The sequence below is a fragment of the Perna viridis genome, chromosome 3 (genome assembly GCF_037379345.1).
Source record: "Perna viridis isolate PV_CMFRI_1.1 ecotype Kerala chromosome 3, ASM3737934v1, whole genome shotgun sequence".
In the NCBI taxonomy this organism is placed as follows: Eukaryota; Metazoa; Mollusca; class Bivalvia; order Mytilida; family Mytilidae; genus Perna; species Perna viridis.
Window position 1 is genome coordinate 4,556,667 of NC_142447.1, and position 17,839 is coordinate 4,574,505.

At 32.5% G+C, this 17,839-nt stretch overlaps 1 long non-coding RNA gene across 1 annotated transcript; it reads right to left on the reverse strand.

Annotated features, from left to right (window-relative positions):
• Positions 1-3,315: 3,315 nt before the first annotated feature.
• LOC148620732 (uncharacterized) lies at positions 3,316-10,663 on the reverse strand. The gene is made up of 3 exons (XR_015920819.1): positions 10,595-10,663; positions 10,190-10,230; positions 3,316-4,400 (listed from the first exon to the last, which is right to left on the reverse strand). It is a non-coding gene; the product is annotated as an uncharacterized LOC148620732 (long non-coding RNA).
• Between the last annotated feature and the right edge of the window lie 7,176 nt (positions 10,664-17,839).

Genomic DNA, 17,839 nt, shown 5'->3' on the forward strand with positions numbered 1-17,839 from the left:
ACCGTCTACACTTTTTAAACTGATGTTATTCTTTTTATCGGCGACGTCACAGTCGATTCGAAGTACCATTGTCATTGGAAATTTACATTATCACGACAGTAGCCTGAATAGAAATTATTAGGCAGTGAGAACATAAGAAAAACAATTGAGTTGTCGATAAAACGTATGGTTGCAATATTAGTTATGATGATTATATACTGCTTGATTCATAAGACAATCATAAAGAAATTGATTTGCATATGTTAGTTTTATGATTATCATATGATGTGTTAATATTGGGTGGCTATGATTTATAAATTAAAACATTATTATCAAATGACAATCATACGATAATCATGTATAAAATGAAACGTATACTATCTTGCTAATTATTAGATTCTCATGTGCACACTTTCAATTTATGTTCCTCTCTTATTGTTTTTAAATAATGCAAGATCACGATATAGAATGAAGAACACATTAAGATGGTCCAGAAAAGATTATGGACAATAATAAATAGTGATATGTACCACAAATATTCCTTACAGAACAAAATGAAACTCAGTCGATCGAACAATTTATGGTGTATCCATCTGCACCATGAAAAGCGATTTATTCAACGAGTCATAGCTTTACTTTCCTCGTTTGTCTACCCCCGACTTGACTTTTATGAGCAACTCGGCGGATGTTTCTAGAAAAGCAGCGAACGCTTACCCTACCGGTGCACCTGGTCCATGCCCCCAGTTTTTAGTGGAGTCCGAGTTTGAACATTTGCACTAGGGTCAAAGTAAAGTATAAAGCTATTCAATTTTGGGCTCAACACATCATTCAGATGTAGAAAAGTTTTGATGCTCTTCAGTAATTTTTAAACTTTCATTTTTTACTTTACACAGAATATTTGTGGCGACAGTATTACGTAGACAAAATTTGGAAAAAAATTTTAATCCTTGAAAATGTCCCCCGGCCCAAAATGGCGTGCAATCGTGTGACTAGCACTACCTACATGTACACATCTGACAAGGCAAAATAACGCAGTGAATATTTATTGAGTTTTACTAAATAAAATTTGAAGGCCGAAGGCAAAAATTTTACAAAGCAGAAAATGTGTTGGTTTTTTTTCACTTGCCTCCATTAAAAGGAGATGAGTTGTATCTAATCACGAAAAATCTAGTATCAAAGGGAAAATGTTTAATTAGTGTTCACAGCAATGAATTATTTACAAAGATGCAAGACTTGTACTTCAAAGTCAGATATTTGATTGAAAAATGGAGCATGTTATATGTGATAGATATAACAATAATTTACGAAACGTTCACTGGGCGGCTTTAAGAGCAAAGTTTACTGTTTTGAATGATAAAATCCTCACAGGAGAAAAAAAAAAATGGAAAAATTACTTTTGACAAGAAATTAAAAAACAAGTTTCTTTTTATATGAATAATTATGTTATGACCATTCGATACAGGCGTCAATTTCACAAAAAATTCTTTATTGTAAAATTGATCGTTAATAAAGACGTCACAACAGAAAATAGCATTGTTACGTCATAACTTACGATCAATTCCACACTTACGACTTTTTGTAAAATTGACTCTTGTAAGCTAACCTGCTTCCGGGTTTTTATGTTTCAACTGACAGGCAAATCAGGAACTTTTTTGCAATTTTTTTTTCAGTGCAAAACTTGAGAATTTGATTTGAACTGGCATAATCACTGATAAGCATAATTTTTCAAATTTGGTTTACAATGTTGCCTAAAATGTCAAAACAGGATATAAATGCACGCAATATAAATACAATTATGAGTTTCATTTGTGGATCTTCTTTTCAGGATTTGTTGTTTTCTTTTAATATCTTTTAACTTATGCATGCATTTTAGATATTCGATGAAGTGTAATAACAAATATAACAAATATATGGAACAAATAAATATCCAGGACGTAGTCAAAAGGAAAGTCCGTATAACAAATTGCCGTATAAGGGTAACACCAGACAGTTAGAAACCACTGCAGTTTTTTTCCGACTTGGTACATGCATTTCAAAATAAAGGTGGGTTAATCCAGGATTTATAGCGCACTAAATCTCCCGCTTCCAATACGGTTCATTATTTCAGATATATTTCAAAACTAATGGGCAGCATAAAATTGCCAAGATTTCACATAGTTTTATACTATGTTATTTCATCTTTTTTTTATTTACCTTAACTTATATTTTCTTATTGTATTTTCAATCAGATGAAATAACACTGGTTCTCAATGTGGATCTTCAAAGCATAACAAAACAAACAAAATTAACAAATGCTGATGACGTCACAAAATCTTTAAAAAAATGGATTAAGATTATCCATAAAATTAAGAATATTCTATATTAATTGTGTATGCGTTTTATGCCACTCATGTCATATGTATATGCTATTCCTTACTATATCCAACGCATTCGATAGCATGGTAACAGCTGTTAGGTTAAATATCTTTTCGTTTACATGTAGTTTCTTTTTTCGTTGAGTTCAAGCCTACAGCTTTTCATGTTTCTAGAAGGAAATAAAGCCACATGAACGGAACTAATACCAATATTATATGGTCACATACTGAGTATAACCAAAATACTTAATACAGACACAAGCAGATGTTAAAAGAGCGAAAAGTAGAAACAAATAAAACTAATATAATCGATATGTCATATCAAAATGTAATCATGGACACCAAGATAGAAGAATTAATCAAAGAATATATTTTAAGGATATAGACAAAAATGGGAAAATAGACACACATAACAAAGAACCGGAAACAACCAAAATAACACATACAAAGAAACAACAATGAATAAAAAACTATGACTCTACTAACTTCTTGGAACATGGATCAGGTGCACTGCTAGGGTAAGCGCCCTCTCATTTTCTTGAAACACCCGGTGAATTGCTTGTAAAATTTCACTTCCAGGGTAGATGAAAGAGGAAATGAAACTAAGACAGAGTGAATAAATCAAACACTGGCACTTTGTACAATGTAAACGAGTAACATTTACTCCACAAAACAATGGAAACCTGCAAATTATAAGCGGTCTCCGTATTAAAATGTAACTAAATATGGCTTTTGGTGGGGAAGCATGCAGAATACCAACTATTTAATATATTGAATTCCATCAATATATATATTGACACAAAGTTCGCATCATCTGTTTTTAAAAAATGAATTACGTAACAAATGATTCTTAAAATAGCTTCAAAATGAATATGAAAACGAGATTGGTCATAACCTCTGACAGAAGCAATGGGAAAATCCATTTCGAAAGGCCGATGCCAATATATCACATTTGTTGATTTGTGTTTGATTAAAAATATCATTCAGTCTAACCATATATTTTATATAAATATGATACAAAAGAATACACCACTAACTTAAAGTAAAGGTAAGAACTTTCAATGCATACATATGAACGGCATAGATTTAGACTATGTGTACCGGTAGGGATTATGTCATGTGATTTTCTGGAGCAGTTTACAAACTGTATGATGAAACACCAACAATAATTTGGTTTCATTTGTAAGTTTTCTGGTTGGTTCTTCGAACAAAACAAGTTATTTCGTAGAGCCTTGATTGATACTGTGACATCTTGAACGTCGACTGGTCCGTAATCCGCGATTCAAATAATCCCTACCTAAATAACGTTTTGAAAATTATAAGGAATGTAGTTATAAGAAATAACTTGGTTTGGGCTAGTTTACATTTATATAAACCGCTTCGTGGTTTATGAAAGTGTAAACTGGCGAAAACCAGGTTATTTCGGATGAGAAACATTCCTCAAATAGTATTGTTATTTCATATCACACAATGAAATAGGGAACAATAACATTTATAAGAATTTTAGACTCATAAGGGGACGACCATTTAATGTTTTAATCGGGGGGGGGGGGTGTGCTTCGACGAACTTTAAAATAAATGCTTTGACTCAGATCTTTTTGAAAGTATATATTTTTATCTTGAAAATCGAAGAAAAAAGTATTTTGTTCTTTTCAAATCACTCTGATCCGAACATAATGCTTTTATATAAATAAAATTAATAATTTGAATGGATGGATAATATATATCAAAATATATACTTGGACCGTTAACAGGGAGATCATAAATATTTTCTTCAGATTTCTTTAGAGTAAATCTGCAATATCATGTAATTTCACGTTTCCTAACACGTACTAACGGAAATAGTTAAGTGGAGGTAAAACAGACTGATGTAAGCTCTTCGTTGGAGTTCCGCGTTATACGAGATATCATTCTGGTTATAATGGCAAAAGACTTCACAACCTTTCCGCTTCTTAAAGGCTACCGTGTAGTAAAAATTCAAATGGTTCTCGTGTCCACACGAAATGTGATGGATATGTCCTTGTATTCATTGGTGTTGGTATTTGTTTAGAGCTAATCCTCTGTATACTGAAATAGAAAGATGATATTATGAAAGAATGTTTTGTAATTGTAGGTTTCATATCAGTCTGGGTTCACCAAGGGAAGTCTGTAGACGAAATTGGAATGTTTAATGCAATTCACGGGATGTCATTCAATGACAAAGCAAATCTTGAAAGGCAAAACCTGTATCAGTAATTACCGCTCATCCCGATACCACACCGGAAGTGATATCACATTATTCAAATTCCGTTATATTCAATTTACAAAAATACCCTATATGGGACCTGTAAAGATGAGACAACATTACGTATTTTTTGTAACTGATGTGAAACATCAGAATAGTTTTAGGATATTTTGTAACACTTCGCGTGATTTATAGCAAAATTTTCAGTATATTTTCTGCTAATTATGATCATTTAGAGAAGGCAGGAGGAGTTTAATTATTAGAATTGCCCTCTTTAGAATGTTTATTGCTTTCTTGCATTCATTTTAAACACTTTTAAAGCGAATGACAAAACTATGATGATCGTTTTGTGACGTGGGTATGACATCAACAACTGAATTATTGAATGAAGATTTTTTTGTTGTTGAAATAATTCTTTGAATATGTTTGTAATATCAGAGATGCACACAAAGGTTATCAATTGTATGTTGGCCACAATTTGTGGGTACAAATTAAACTTTTAGGTTCTAAATTTGCAAGTGTGAATTTTTTTTTATAGAATTATGGTATTTTTATAAGACAAAACGTGTTTATTGGCAAAGGGAATTGGTTTAATGTAAGACTTTACATCATTTTTATTGATAAATATCCCACTTATTCATGAACTCGAGTCTCAAATTAAATTATAAGTATTTCAAGGTAATCTTCATTATCAAGTATATTAGCCAAATTAATACGGCTATGTTTATCACTGCACGAATGGTATAAGCACTTTCCTCTAACTGACTAAAAAAAGTGGTTTTTTTTTCTTTTTTGGATGACCAGAAAGCTCTATCTAATACACGACGTTTGATAGGTCAAAGGCTATTTTATCATAATGAAGGGTAATAACAAAATTAAGGAACGGATAAAATCTAGTCACATGTCAAAAGGAATAGTCTTAAAGGAAAGTCCTTATAACAAATGACCATATCAGGGTAAAATTCGTAGTTTGGAAAAACACCTTAACAGTCCTATCCCTAACATGTCTAGTTAGGTAAATATCTCTATGTAACAAAATTGTTTGAACAAAAAAACCCTTCCTCTCAAACAAGGATGGGCCAAATACTGTATGTAACGAAACTGAAGTAACCAAAGGCTCCATTCTTCGACACAAATTGGTGGGGTCAAAAACTCTATCAGTCGAAAATGGATTTGGCCAATGGCTCTATTTTACGAAACCGATTGGGCAATAGTTTTTTTTTAAAGAATTTGATTAAATTAAGCCATGGGTTCAATCTAACGATACTGGAAGGGCAATAGACTCTATCTATCGAAAATGTTTGGGTAAATAGCTCTCGCTATCAAACCTGGAAGGACCACTCTTTCTAACGAACTGAAATGGGTCAGCTAGAAGAACTCAGTAATCAATGAGCGAGCAAAGCAATTGAACAAAAGACTCTATTTAATGAACTTGTAAACTAAAAGATCTATCGAACTAAATTAGATAGACCAGTAGCTCGCTTAAGCTCTTCCTTATGATAATTAATACGAAGACGCATTGTAACAAAACTATAAGGAGTATAGGCGCTATATATTGAACTTATAAAGACCGCTCTATCTAATTAATCTGGTTAAGGAAAAGACACTATTCTATGAGTTTGGTTTGGTCGAAGTTAAAAAGAGAAAGAGAAAACAGGCTATATATTACAAATCTTGATCGGCTAAAGGTTCTACCTGACGAAACTAGATAATGGAGAAAATGATGACAAGTTGCTTGTGTCCAATATATTGATTCCAGTATATGTATACATTTAGAAAAGGCATTAAAACAATAACCAATCAATCAGAAACCAACCCGAAACATTGCACTAGCACTTAGACTGTAAACATATATTGCGGTTACTGTTCACATCAAAGGAAATGCATTTTTAAAAATAATTGGAGTATTTTAATTAGACTGGTTTTGCGAATTGTTTTGGAATTTAATGTCCAAATTTATACGTTCCTATTTTGACAGCTTCGGCATTATTTACAGAACGTGATTGGTTTCAATAGTCAACATTCTGTTTTAATTCACTGACTACATACCTTTACCAATATAACAAGGGCTGCCAGTGTAGCTTCTGACATAATTATAAAAGTATGTCATCGATGTCAATGGCGATGTTCAAACAGGTAAATTGATCAAACATAGAATAGGCAAGGTCGGTATGTTCTAAATAATATTGCTAGAGCCTACGTCGAGGTTGATATCACTCTTTAGATAATATCTGAATAATGTACTATTGCTGGTTGTATAATTGCATTGAATGATATAAAATCTCATTTTTTGTAAGTTTGTAATATTTCAAATAAAAACTTTTATGACAGCATAAAATTAATGGGATTATGGAATGAATTTCCATTTTGATAACTTTTGGGGGAAAACAGAGACAATAAACATGCAGCATTATTTGCTAAACTATATACAGGCAAAGATTTACAGATTTTTAAAGTAGGTTAAAAAAAAGTTATGAAATTAAATGAGTTTTGAACAAAAGTATAGTTTCCATCTACCGGAAAAGCCAACACGTTAATGTGTATCCATCTGCACCTAGAAAACTGATTTGTTCAACGTGTCATAGTTTTCCTTTCCTCTTTCGTCTACCTCGGACTTGACTTTCTATGAGCAACTTGGCGGGTGTTTCTAGAAAAGCAGAGGACGTTACCCTACCGGAACATCTGGTACATGATTTTTTAGTGGAGTCCGAGTAACTCATTTACTTTTCTTGCTTTATATATGTATTATTTTAGTTAATTTATGTTCTTTGTTGCCTTTGTCCCTGGATTACATTCTTTTGATTTCCGCAAGAATCTTAGTTCCCTTGACTACTCTTTCCCCCTTGCGCACACAAAGATCCGCGAATGATATAGTACAAGCAAACATCTTTGTCTATACACAAGTAAGAGATATTTTTAAATTGAAAAAAAAGGATGTTATATGTTTTTTTTTTTGTCAACACAGGAAAAACTTTTAAAAATAAGTCACGTGCACTTAATTTGTGAAAGTAACTCGCAGTATTATATAAGACGACTAAAATTGGTTACATTGAGATTTCTAAGAACTACTAGTAAAGTGCATTTTTGAGAATATTAACCAATTTTTCAACAATCCTACATTTTTTTTAATCTTGAGAGTTTCAATTGTTCAAATATTGTATTCTCTTAGTACAAAGAGCATTAAATTGACTACTGTTTAGTGCATGGGATAAGGAGAACTCGAACTGTTTGGGAGTTCCAACATTTGTTAATTGGAAATATATCAAACTGATTATTCATATTAGACAAATGATGAAGCATATTTAAATTAGGATCGATAAACAATAAAACTCGGGCCAAGAATTCAAAGTATTTACCAATAACGACGCCTAGATGTTGACCTCTAAAATACAGTTCAAATTTGACATCGAATGTCAATATGAATTAAAACTTATGTCATCTTAAAGTCATAACTTTATAACAACGTAGCTGAAAAAAACTCAGCTTTTGATATATGAAGAAATGAAAAGCCATTACCGGAGGGTTATGGTGTTGCAAATATTTGAACATGGTCTCCTTGTACCTAGACAGAGAAGTGTTGAAATCAAATGTCTGTTTGAAATAAGAGCTAACTCACACTATCAAAAAATAAAGCCAAACAAATTAGCTAAATTGTTCAAAGAAGAAATACAAAAAAAAAAACATGTTATGATCTCCTACTTTGTGGAAACATAATTTTTTTATGTAGTGGAGTAGTGGAGTAGAATCTTGAAATAGAAGTTTGATTTGAAAATTTGGATTTGATAGTAGGAATTGAATTTAAAATTAAATGGTTGATTTGCGATTTATTATGTAAGAGTAATCAAGGGAACCAAGGTTATAGCGGTAATAAAAGGATGTTATATGTTTTTTGTCAACACAGGAAATGCTTTTAAAAAAAGTCACGTGTACACAATTTGTGAAAGTAACTCGCAGTATTATATAAGACGACTAAAATTGGTTACATTGAGATTTCTGAGAACTTCAAGTAAAGTGCACTTTTAAGAATATTAACGTAATAAATGAGTGTAACAACTTTTTGTTGGAAGTTTTTGGTTTTTTTTGTTTTTTTGTTTTTATTTTTGTTTTTGTTTTGTTTGTTTGTTTGTTTGTTTGTTTTTAATCACTGTCTGTTTTGTTATATTCTGAAACAAAACTGCATATATTCATTGAGTAAGTCAGTACCAGGTTTGAAAAAACAATAAAAACGCCACAACACAAAGTACTGCTTCAAAATTCTACCTCAAGATGCCACTCGAAGACACCAAGCTACAACTACCACTCCACGACTCCGTTCCATAAAATAAACCTTGCCTTTGTGGAATTAGCCACAAATATCAGTTGTACTTTTGCTACTATTATTATACAAATTTGCATATGGATGACACGATCGCACACGTAGAAGATGACCGATATTCGTCACTTCAAGGTAAAGAATAAATATTGACTTTGAAGTGCGGATATGCACAAAATGGATCAAAATACCAAAAGCACATAAAATTAAAACGACAAAGAAAATGTTTTATTTTTATTGTTTCATTATTTTACAATATTTCTCTGAACTCGTTTGATTGAGACTTCCCCGTACTGTGAAATACTATTAAAGTACGTTTAAAGTAAAATCTCGTCCTATGCAATTTTATTAGCTTCAAGCCTTGTTTCAACTGCAAAGTACACTCAGACCGAGATTTTCTTTCCACTAATTACAGAATGCACATAGAAAGAAATGCATCTCGAAATATGCACCCATTTGACTTGACTTGAAATTTATGGAATCTCTGTGAAGCTACAAGCTTTAATATAAGGGGTGGATAAATTCATTGGAGAAGCGTTTTGTCAGCGCAACTAACCATACACAATATATTAATCGCCCTTTAAACCATTACATATTTGTCTTAATTAATGTGTTATCTTTTAAATCTGAGATAACAATTTTCAGCTGTATTTCACAAAAATAGGTATACTATGTCTTATTTAAATAGCTTCAATTCAGCACATTTAAACATCAAAGAAATGACTATGGTAAGCTATTAGGACATGATTTGCTGGAAATTATACGGTTCGGAGGGGTTGAGATAAAATATTTTGATATTGCGGGTACAAAACTATAATTAACCCTTAAAGTTTTGATACATCAAGCAAGGCCGACGTCATTGAGGAAAATAGATGGATTAACACCGCCACAAAACTTGAATGAAACGAAAACTAGAAATTGATATATATGTTTCATCTTAATCTTTTGGGTATATTGTATAAAGATATTTGTATTTTGATCACACGCCTAATGTTATGTGCGGATTTTCTCGCCATTAAATTCGTTATGTTTAAATGCCTATGTTATATTTCTGATGTACTGCTAAAGATGAAAGAGCATAGAAAATACTTGAAGTAACAGACGTGAAATTGAAACCGGAGCCAGGGTAGCTTTTAGATAATGAAACCAAATGGAGAAAAATTAAATTGTGGATTAAGTTGTGAGAAGTATTACTGAACAATTTAGTAGCACAGACACTTAACAACTCGAGACATAAGGTGAAATATTTTTAAATTCAAAACCAGACCTTATGTTTTTGAAAGGACTGACGGGTCAGCTAGTTCCGCTAAAATACTGTACCTTGATTTCAGATCAGCTATCGACGTTGTTACCATGGCAACCTAAAAAAAAGCAATTAACAGAAACCATTATTCATCATTTAGTTAATTCATTTATAGAAGCGAATAAAAGCTTACTAGCAACTAGCAACTCGAGCTCCACAGAAGGCATATTCAAAATATTAATAAACAAATAATAAGTTATCGTGTCTCAATGGTTTGAGTTGTAAATTTATTTATTTAAAGAAAGCATAAAAGCATTGACAGCATTAACCTTATAGCACATGATACAGGTGTATTAAATCCAGACTGAAAACAGTAAGAAACCATGTTCGACTTATCACTTTGTTAAATATGGCCTTTTGAACGTTAGGGTGTTATTATAAAAAGTTAACTGAGCTGCTTCTGAAATAACAGTATTACAGACCCCATAAAATTTGGTATGTCTATAAATGTCCTCCGCTACAAATTACGTCTGCTGAACTATATGGTACGGGGAATCATGGGATATACTAAGATGGCGTCATATTTCGTCTGATATAAATATCGGTTTTCTCTCGGGTTGCAAGGAGCACATTTTATAGTTATGATTAAGACAGTTAAGATAATGTGAGACCAAAGAAAATTTGTTTTGTGTATTCATGTTAGGTTGTTGTAACTTATAGTCTTGAAACCTATGATACTTTTCGTTTATTGTCAAATTTTTATATTGGTAGCTGTATTTCATTGCTACGTTAGTAAATATCAAAAGAAAAAATGTACTTTTATGAAAGAAACTGTTTAAAATTGAATCAATTTCGGTCACACGGGTCATGATAAGATGATACACTAGTTCTATTCAAACATTCAATACTTATAAATTACAAGCTTATTTATATCATTGAATTAAATAAAATGCAATATTAGATGAAAGTGAATACTGGCAAAAAAATGGGACAAGCTATTCATGAGAAGGGGTCATGTCAAAAGCAACGTTTCACCTTTTTGAGCCACTCATGTAGACCGTGGGTGTTATATGCAGATATAAGCTCAATTTTCTATGGTATAAGAGAAAGATACCCCGATATTGATCGAACTAATGTCTTAAGACACGATTAGCTGTATTAAATTGTCTCGTCACGATAACTTTGATTTAGTTTTTTTTCTGCAATGAAATCGCGTCTTTTTCGGTCTTAATAATATTTGTGTTTTAAAAAATATTCAATGGTAGTGTACACAAGCATATATTGCCAAAAAAGTATAAACCGACTAAATTCGTTAAAAAATTTTAAATCATAAATTCAGCTTACATATTCAATCACAAAATTATACTCATATAGAGCTTTGAGCAGTCTAAAAATACCAATTCCTAAAACAAACTCGGGATTTCGCTATGAAAACGCGGAGGGGTAATCAGAGATGGCCTATTGAATCGAACCCGGACCTTTGAAATGTAAAAGTGCAATTTAGGTATTAGCACTGATACTCCTCCGTATGGGGATACCATTCTTCATGTGTCAAATTTATGTATTATAGTCGTCCCTTGTCAAAAAAGTTCTCGTTTTTACCACTTTTAAAGCAAAAACTTGCAAGTTTTTTAAATGTCATGACATTTTCAGTTCTCTATTTAAAATTGATTGATTGGTGATATATCAATATAATAATATAGTTAAAATGTAAAGATTGAAAAGAAGCCATAATTAGACCTCGTGACCATAACAAGACCTCCCCTAAACATCCCACATTTGTCTTTATCGTTACTGCTCGTTTAACTTTGACTTTTAACGATAAGTGAATTTGTTGTCGGCTTTTATTCTTATAACAAAGTCACAGTGATACTGTATTTAAAAAAACAACCCTGTAATTTGTCAAGGCATGCTATTTGTTTGCTGTTGTTAGATTATTTTATCTTTTTCAAATCAACTGTTATAAATTTCAGCATTATCAGATATATTTCATCTATATTCTAATTTTCCAAAACCTATATTTTAATTGGATAACCTCTTACATAACGATATGGGTTTCTCAATTCATTCAACGTGACTTGGCTGAATGAACTAAGCAATATCAATTTCTTAAACAATTCCATGGTCAAACAATCGAAAGATGTAAACAACTCTTGGACTGTTCTTTGTTTATCATTATAAAACTTAAGTTTAGAAGAAACAATATGTCTGATTGGATAAAAAAAAATCTGTCCATTATCTCGTAGACCACATTTTGTAATGTGAGTGTGACGTCATCAACATTTTTTTATGATAAAATTATACTCGTTAAATTTTGATACTTAAATATCAATCCACATTTAAAAAATGGTAAAGTGATTCATGGTGAAGAAAAACCCACCAAACAAACGATGCTTTTTCAGTCTACATATGTTTACTCTCACATAACGGTAATAATTTCTGTATTCAGATCTGCACTTTTTGAAAATCATACATTCGTCTCCCATTAATACAAACCAAATCAAGAACCGTAACTCTTACAAAGTGCCATTTTTATGTAAAATCTATATAATTTTTAAAAGCGTAACAACCAAATGAAAAAAGTAAGACTAGTTATGTGATCAATAACTGTTTCTAAACAAGAAATAAAACAGAATTACGTGGGGTTTTTGAAATGCATGAATCACCTTCTGTCTGGTTTTTAGAAAGACTGCTACTTGAATTAAATCATAAGAAATGACTGTTTTTCGGACTTTTTGAAATAACATCAATGTCCGTGGTGCATACTTGAAAATAACCTGATACGCAAGTTATTTATTGTGCACCACGTGATTGAGGTTATTTCTTCAAAGACCAAAAAGAAAACAGTTATTCCTTAAAGAGACTCTTGGATTGTACTAATTCATTTGCATGCACATACAATTTGAAATCATTGATGACAACTGAGCAGTAAGCTATTGGAGAGGGGAAAACAATCAGCCGAAAATCTCTTTTGAGCTAATAAAACAGAATGGCTGTAGTACTACTATGGGTGTCGTCATTGTGCCAATGTGAGTGTCGTCATTGTACCACTCTGAGTGTCGTTGTGCTACTATGAATGTCGTCATTAAGCCTTTCTTAATTATCGGTGCACCTGCTCCCAGTTTTTATTTGTTTGCTTTGTACGTATTATTATGGTTATTTTATTTTCATTGTTGTATTTGTCTGTTTTCCATGTCTTGTCTTTGTCCCTGGATTGCATTCTTTTGATTTCTGCTAGAATCTTGGTTCCCTTGATTACTCTTTCCATTTGACAATGTAAATCTATACATTGTAAAACGATGTCTAGACAAAACTAACAAAAACGAAAAATATTTGGACATGATATGGAGAAAGTAATATTTTAAGCTTGAAGATAAAGATACTTTAAAACAAGCACTTTAAACCTGATTGTAGTACATGTAACTAAAGGCAAAGAAAGAGAGAAAATTAATGGAAAAAATTATCAAACCTTGACCTTTAATTGTTTCGACCTATTGTTGTTATGCGATCTCACTGTGACATTTTTGTCTATTGTCAAGAACATAAAGCTTTAAAAGAGTCTTCGTCTTACATTCTTCAATGTTGACCGCAAATTTTCATTTCAAGCATTCCATTTACAGTGTGAAAACAAAAACATTGCTGGGGATGTTATTTTAACGTATCACATGTAACTGAATTATTTAAAATAGCGGAAAATTGAATCAGACACGTATTGTTACTGATCTCTAACGAGGAGAGCTCAGCAATAAATGTCACACGACAGACAGTTATTACTCGTCAAACGACAAACATGGTTAAGCTCTGCATTCAGGAAACGGGATATTCGTTAACTAAATTTTATAATTTTAGACATAAACAGGTGTCAATAGCACCGAATTAATGTTTCAACATGACGCATTTAATTTAATAAAAGTACGAATACTTTTGAATTAGCATTTTCTCCGTAAGGGACAAAATATAAAGTACTATGTAGTATTACCAGTAAGTATGAAGCTCCTTTAAAGAGCATCCTTATAAGCCATCATCGGAAATCGAATTACAGTATCACAGGCACCGCATCGGTTTAAAACAAAACCTACTGCAGAATTATGATACACCGTACAACCATGAACCTAAACATACAATGCGTATTATATGTCTCTGATACAACAGCGCTGTCCATAATATTGTAATAATGTGAACAGAAAATACGCTTACTACGCGAATTATTTGACCAGAAAAGACTATTTTGTCTTTTCAAATTTCCGCCTAAATATGACTACCTGAAGTTCTTCCGTAATCAATCTGTTTGAAATTTTTCATCCTGATTTTAGATGCAAACAGACAGACGTGCGGAAAAACAGAAAAAATTCAATACTACACAAAACAAACGTTGACATTGCTACTGCTCAAAGTTGGGCTGATAGAAATCTCATCTCATATAAAGCTGATAAAATGTCAAGATATATTTCATTACCAAATCTGTTGTAGGCCAGACTAAACTAATATCATATATTCATTACGTTTTCTATAAGAAAGTTTAGATTGTATCGTTTTTATGTTGTAAAAACTTACGTTTTAAGTATAAATGCAATATAAATGAGATACCATCAGTAGTATAAGATGAATCATTTCGCGCCTATTATGGAAACATTTAGATATTGGGGTTTTATACCTTAATATCATAAGTAATATTGAAAATTACCATAAAACGTTAAACAAATGTGCGTAAGAAACACATTAAACCGGGCCAAATTCGTTCCTTGTGTGAGTTTCTATTTTAAGAGGATGCAATATTGTGCCTCTATTTGCTTAGTCAGCCTTACCGTATGTAAATTTTATCAACAGATTTTTTTGTATGCTCATACATGCCCTATAAATCTACAATTAAGTCAAAGGACACATTCTTATGCAAAAATAAAGAACGATTTATTAACATGTTTGCTCAGACAATCACTACTTCCTTTTGAAACGTATATTTATAATTCCAAACTAAATTGCACTGTAACCGCGCCGTCACTGCATGAAGAAGAATGATTACATTTCTGCCTAAGATTTAATCGTTTTTTAAGAGTGAATGCATTAATTTATTTTCATTGTCCTCTCTCTCCCATCCGCCGTGAGTGGGTGGCAATGATGCATGTTTTGCCGGCGTTGTCCGGAATTCCATTCACGTTCACAGACCGAAAGTCATAGACTTTAAAATAAATTGCTGCATGTTACGTGTAAGTCGTTTAATCAATGAAAGAAATAGAAACCACGTGATGATAATGTAACTAAACCCTTTTGTAGGCTGAACATATTATTTAAGGTACATCGAAGTTTTTTCAACCATCTACACTCGTTAGTTGAAGATTATGGCAAATAAAATCAGAGGATAAATATTTTTCGGAGTATTGGGGGCACCAATTCTAAAATACAAAAAACATTCACTCCGGAGAAGGTTTTGTGATGGTCTGTGAACGTGAATAGAACTCATAACGAATTATGAATTGCCAAGTTCTAACGGTAAAATGTAACTACAGCCTTTCCTATTCGCATTGGTATCGTGTAGTTTAGTATCACAAACCACTGCAATCTGGAAACAAGGACTGTCCTGGTAACGTCGAGATAATGACACCAAGAATATCAAAACACAAAACTGCGAAACGTACTGGATAGAAACAAATAGAAAAGAAATCAAAAATGAAACGTCTTTTTTTTCAAGAACGCAGTCTGCAAAACTATTATTGTATCTCATTAAGTAATCTTAATTTCACATTTAAGACACGCCCATACGATTTTCTATTGGACATAATGAAAGATTTTTGTTTATATTATTACTATAGTGCGAAAGACAACTCACTTCGTGCATTGATTAATTGTGTCAAACGACGTTTGATCAGAATAATGTCCGAGAATTTCGAAAGGCATGTCTGCAGCGGTTAGTAAGAGAGGAAACGAACGTCTGCTGCTGTGTGAAGGTTGGCATTAACAGTGTAAACATTTCCACATCATTTCTATATTCAAAGAAAAAAGTCATTCCTTTGGTGAATTAATTATACATAAAAACCCATACAAGCAAAGGTACATAGCATGTACTTTTTCAACAAAAGATCTGTCTGGACGGCTCATCGAAATTTTGTCTGCAGTGAAAGAAGGACAACAAAAATAATGTGAAACTGTTACACTTGCGTGGTGGTATAACCACATGAGGATTCTGAAAAAAATCTTTTAGATAATCTTAAATCTCGCTCATTCGCTGAAATAAGTTCTATTAAAACGATTATTTCAATCTTGCCCCACAATAAATTGAAAACCCGTCTAAAAGAAATCACCAACAAGGCATTTAACTGCAAAAATGGTAATCCTCCCAAATTTGTTGTTTTAGGCTACGATTCTACATTTGTATAAAGAGTAATCAAGGAAACCAAGGTTATAGCGATAATCAAAGGAATGTAATCCATGGACAAAGACCAGACATGGAAAACAGACATACACAACAAAGAACATAAAGTAACTAAAATCATACATACAAAGTAACAAAAGCAAATGAGCAACTCGCACTCCACTAAAAACTGGGAGCATGGACCGGGTGCACCGGTGGGGTAAGCGTCCTCTGTTTTTCTAGAAACACCCACCGATTTGCTCATAAAAAGTCAAGTCCGGGGTAGACAAACGAGAAAAGGAGTGAAAAAAATCGTAAAAAATCGTTTAAATATTCATATATTGACACGAGAAATTTTCGTCTAAGCAAAACACTATATCTCTATATCTTGAAAGAGTAATCAAGGGAACCAAGGTTATAGCGGTAATCAAAAGAATGTAATCCATGGACAAAGACCAGACATGGAAAATAGGCATACACAACAAGGAACATAAAGTAAGTAAAATCATACATACAAAAAGTAAAAAAAGCAAATGAGCAACTCGCACTCCACTAAAAACTGGGAGCATGGACCAGGTGCACCGGTAGGGTAAGCGTCCTCTGCTTTTAGAAACACCCGCCGAGTTATTCATGAAAAGTCATATCCGGGATAAACGAAAGAGGAAAGGAAATCTATGACTTTGAACAAATCAGTTTTCATGGTGCAGATAGATACACCGTAGCGGTCCATGAAGCTTTGAAATGTAGTCAAAATACCCACTACAAAAAAAAACGTTTCAAAGACATATATGTTATTTGTTTGGAACTCCTCGGACGTTTTACAAAAACTTACTTACGATTAATATGATAAAATCAGATTTCTTACCGAACCCGAAACTGTTTGACCATGAAACAAAATTTAAAAATTGCCAGCACCTACAGATGAAAATATCTTAAATCAAATTTAACAAACGTGGTACTGGTAAATGTCAAGAATCCACTTGATTTAAGAAGAAACCTACCAAATGCTTCGCTCGAACTTAAGGCTAATGCCTTCTTCATATTACCAATATAAAACAAAGACAAAAATTGCCACACCGAGCAAGAAGTGGCCGGTATGCTAGAGTTTCTCCTCGACAACAAGTGGTCAGTATGCTAGAGTTTCTCCTCGAAAACAATTGTTACTTTTGAAGGAGCAATTTTTTAACATAGTATCGGCATGCCAATGGGCACTAATTGATTCTCTCTCCTACCCGTTCTGTTTCAATATTCTTATGACTCGGAGCTCCTTCAAAACTTTGTGCACGATAAAAAGGTTAAAGAAGGTTGATCCTATAATTTCACATATCGATATATTGTCGTTTTTCCCCTTTAATAATCCTAAATTTGCAAAATGGCTTCT